The sequence below is a fragment of the Octopus bimaculoides genome, chromosome 8 (assembly GCF_001194135.2).
Source record: "Octopus bimaculoides isolate UCB-OBI-ISO-001 chromosome 8, ASM119413v2, whole genome shotgun sequence".
Taxonomy (NCBI): domain Eukaryota; kingdom Metazoa; phylum Mollusca; class Cephalopoda; order Octopoda; family Octopodidae; genus Octopus; species Octopus bimaculoides.
In genome coordinates this window covers 26,008,215-26,013,688 of record NC_068988.1, presented here as the reverse complement: position 1 = coordinate 26,013,688, position 5,474 = coordinate 26,008,215, and positions in this window count along the sequence as shown.

Here is a 5,474-nt window from a genome sequence, read left to right as displayed (position 1 = left end):
TATAGTTAGAATTTACATAAAACAAAGGACGACGTCGGGTGTGTAAACAACAATCAGATGTATTAGTTTAACGATCGAGAAGTGAGAAAGACTTTTTCGTTTCGAGCCTGCACTCTTTGTCAGAAAGGAACAGAGAAATATGAGAAAATAAATTGACAAGGAATAATGGTTATTTTATGAATTTCATTTGCTTACAGTTATTTCTGCTATAAAATGCATAGTTGTCTCCTTGAGTAACAACTTACAGCTTCATCGGAGCTTCGATTATCAAGAACAGTTTTTTTGGGGAAAGCATTACATTTATGCATATATATATAGGAGAAAGCCTTATCAGTTCAAAACCCAACATGAAAGTAAGGATGAAAGTCAGGGTCTCCGCTTTCAAATCGAATACGATACATTTTGAAGTATGTATGAAGATCGGTATATCCAGATTTAGATAATGGGTAATGAGATCTAAACTGTATGTATACATACACGCACACACAAAGTGGCACACAAGCACAACCGAACAAAGATACACACGCATACATACACACACACATGCACACACACACGCACACACTCATATATATGTATATCGGAAGACTACTACGGATCCAATCGCAGGTGTGAACTTAGAACGTGACGGATAACCAATTATAGCATTTACGCAGCGTATCTATTCGTTTAGATCACCAGTGAACTAAGCCCTTCATGTTTAATATATATATATATATATATATATATATATATAAATATGCACACACATAGACATACACACCTACGCACACATATATACACATGCATACATACATGCATATATATATATATATATATATATATATATATACAAAATCAAACACGTACGTAAGGTGTGTGTGTTGTCAGTTCGTGTGTCGGCTGCGTTGTAGGCATAAGAGAATACTTTTTTCTATGTGCTCGAGAGAATAAGTCGTTCCTTTATCCTCAGCCAAGTCTTATAAAACTAAATAACGAGAAGCTGGAGTGAAGGAAGATAATCAACGGATACATTAATCATAACGAAATCAAGGAAGTTAAATGTAAATAAAAAAATATAAACACACCCTATCATAGTGCACAGATAAGCAATGTAAAATGTAAGAGCTTTTGGGATCGACATTATGTTCATCCAAGAGGCAGAACTGTTAGCACGCTGGGAAAAATTATGAGCAGCATTTCGTTCGCCTGGGATGAGGTGAACTTTGACTTTCAACCTATCAGGGTCGATAAAATACGTACCAGTTGAATACTAGGTTTGATGTAATCGTCTAACCAATTTCATCCAGGATTTCATGCCTTGTGCTCATAGTAGAAAATATATATCCTCTAATTATTATTATTATTATATTTTTTTAAACTTTGAACGTTGCTCTTACAAATATAAAACTGTCCAGAAATATACCTATAGCGCCCTAACTTTAAATTGTTATTTCAAGAGGAGCAGAGTTTAAACTTCATTTTGAATTTGTGTAAAATGTATTTCATGTAAATTTTGTGCAACATGCGCTGTACTCTTTTTGCTTATTTAACGACATAGAGTTGAAATTTACACATCCCTGCTATGTATAAACAATCTGCGCATTCTCATTTTATATTTCCATTTAATTCTACTTTATTTGTAATCAATAATGTAATAATGTATATCCAAAACAGATATCTTACAAGACTAGAGAATTCCAAAGAAAAGAGATATGGCTTATTTAATCAAGTTGCATATATCACCAGATTTACTTTTACGCTCTCAAATGAGATAAGGTAAAATATCGTTTCCAGTGCAATTTGACTTCAGTTCTGAAAACGGAAACACATTCATTCCAGAACTGCATTTTTATTTTCTGTTATTCACATGTCCCATCACAAGTACAATTATTTACAAGTCATTACGTGACGCTAGCTATCGCCACGAAGTCAGCTAAACCTCTTACGTCTTTAAATGATATATCACTGTAATATAATCATGTGTCCATCCAACTGAAAGTAAATACATACATACACCTATATGATATTTGGCTGATGTGGTTAATATATGTGTGCATCTCCATACGTGAATACGTCAAACACACTCAAACACTCAAACTAATGCTTCCATTTATTTATGTATATGTGTGTGTGTTTACGTGCGTGCGTGCGTTTGTGTGCGAGTGAGTGTACGTGGGTGCATGTGTCTGTCTGTGTGTATTCGTAAGTATGGATTTATGCATATATGCAACTATTCGTATGTAAGGTGCGTATTATGTGTTACAAATACACTTAGAAAAACTATATATTTGATAAATCTTGCTGGAAATATTTTGAAAAAAATATTTTAATAATTAAAATCTTGTTCTCTTTTCTTCATATCATAGCTATTTAAAGCTTTGTAAACAGGCGGATTTATTAAATCCTAATATCATTTCTCTTTTTTTTCCTACATTTAGCTACATCATTACGTATCTCTACATTAATACATTAGCTTTTTATATCTTTGTATATTTTTGTGCACATATATATGTGTGAGCGTGCATGTGCCTGAGTATGTGTGTGTGAGTATATATATATATATATATATATATATATATATATATACGATGTGTATGTATGTAAGTATGTATGTACGTATATATATATTGAATTACTGTTGCTTCTACTGTTGCAACTATGACTATCACAGACATCCTCAACAGTACTACTAATACTACAATAACCACGATATATTTGTCTAAGTAGTAGTGCAGATAAATATTGTCAAATGCTTGATATGTCGGTGATCAGAATATCGATCGATAAGGGAACACTTTTATATATTTATTAATATAAAAAAAAAACAGTCCATAGAATCAAACAAACTTCTGAACTTGGCCTATATTTTATGAAGTTGAATCCAATGAAATAGGACGTGAGTTTTCAATTGAGAATGTTAAATTCTTCTGCAAAACAACATAATTAATTTGAACTGACATAAAATGATTCTATCAGTTCAACGCATGAATAGTCTAAAAATACTTATTTAATTATTCAGTATTAAAATGATTGTTAGTATTCGTCTTTCCGGCATACACTCTGTAGTTCACTTGACCAGTTATTCTGGTAATGAGTTATTTTGGTGGCTTAAGTATATCGACAGCTATTCAAACTCTAGAACCTATCGTCACACTTCATAGTAAGCTGAACCCCATTTATCAAAGGACAGATACAGACAATATGAAATTTAATGTAGCGATATTTCGGGTTCCTCATTACGGAATAAATACACACAAATCACATTATTTGAGACCAGATAACACAATGATTGAGAGCCCTAGTGAAATACGGTACTAAGAATTAATCATGCCTAATGAGGTGTTGTTTATCAACAACATCAAAATATTATCCTCTGAATGAGGACATCTTATAGGATGTATCCTATGAACCTTCCTGTGAAGAGAGCCGATGGTTATGCTGACTCTTCGGAAAACCTCGGTTTTGAGCAGATAGTATTACTGCTCTCGTCTTTGTTCTCCAAACTCATTTGATCTCATTGAAGAAACTGTAGTGTTACAGTGAATGCTCACCAGTAACATAACTTCGGTTAAAAACCTTAATTACTTCGAACTTCTGAAAGCTCTGCCTGTCTAATCTTTTGAAGAGCGAAGAGAGAGAGAGAGAGAGAGAGAGAGAGAGACAGAGAGAGAGAGAGAGAGAGAGAGAGAGAGAGAGAGACAGAGAGAGAGAGAGAGAGAGAGAGAGAGAGAGGGGAGACATACTATTACATAAGTACGGAATATCCTGTAGGGACATACTTCCAACATCGGCAGTAAGCAGAATTTTGATGCATGAACTATTAGATAATGTCAGTCTCGAAAATCTATCTTCGAAATCACGAGCAAAATTCACTAATGCACTAGTATACAATTTAGAGATCCGCAATTGTTAAATTACCTTTATAAAGAAATCTGTGACCTCAACTGAAACATCGAAAAAAAAAATCACTGGATAAGCTATTAACGACGATACCGAATTTTCCAACCACTCAACGATACATTCTTTTATATGTTAACGTACTCGTATGTCTTTAAAATATTCTGATTAGTATAAAATTATCAGTCCGTTATTTACAAAAGAATATCTTTAGAGAAAATACAATTATCTCTCAGTCATAAAGTCACAGTGGAGGCACATGGCCTAGTGGTTCGTGCAGTGGGCTCGCGGCCGGGGGATCGCGGGTTCGAAACTCAGACCGGGCGATGATGTGCTTATGAGCGAAACATCTAAGCTTCACGCGGCTCCGGTAGAAGGTAATGGCGAACTTCTGCTGAATCTTTCACCACAACTTTCTCTCGCTCTTTCCTCCTGCATCAAGCAGCTCACCTGCAACGAACTAGTATCTTGTCCAAGTGTGGAACCTATACACCCATGAAACTGGGAAACCAGCCCTTATCAGTCATGGCTCGAGAAGAATCAAACAAACAAACAATAAATCATAGTCACAAACTGTTAAAAAAGACTACGGATTGTTTTGTTACACAATTTTAGTTTGAAATTAAAACGAATATTGTCACAAACAATACCAAAATTACAGTTATTATATCTCCCTATGAATCATTGATATAACGAAATATTTAATTTTAAATCTACGCAAAACAAAAAAATCTAATAGAATTTTTAAAAGCCCTTACATAGAAAGCGATTATATTTATCTACGAAAATTGATGACGTCACCGAATTTCTAATGAACAAACACTGGAGACAAAATTCAAAGTTATGCCTAACAGATAGCTAAGGAATAACATCTACAGATGCTTTTTCTACGTAATGTTTAATAGAAACTAGTATTTCTATTAAATAAACTATTTATTTATTTATTTATTTATTTAATATAATAAACCCTTCAATGGGAATTAACCGTATTTTATAATAACTGTAGAATTATTATATTCACCTACATATATAACCACAGATGATCTCACTTATAGAAAAGACAATGAACTATCTATTTATTCCTCATATTAAACACTTATATACAGTTAACATTATTATATAATAGTTGAAAAATTGTTGTAATTCATAAGTCAGTCACACTCTCCAACTACGCCAATGATGCAAAAGTATCACAGGCGGTCTCAGACACTACTGATATCCTAAGACTGCAGATTGACCTGAACGCAATATATAAATGGGCTGAAGAGAATAATGGGCAGTTCAAATGCGCAAGAATTCAAGCACTCCTGCTATCAGCCCACAAACAATCTTCAGCTAAAGAACACGGCACCTACATACAAGGTAGTCCCAGAGTTAGAGTCAGTGCATGACATAGGTATCCACATGGCAACGGTGCAAATTCTGTATAGCACTGCACAGTACCAAAGGTCCCATCTTCTCCATCGACGGCACGAACCCAATATTGCAATAGCTTGGAATTGAAGGACCACAACTTTTCAATGCCCTACCAAAGAACATCAGTGAAGACATGGAAGGTGTAGACATGGAAGGTGTAGACATGGAAGGTGTAGACA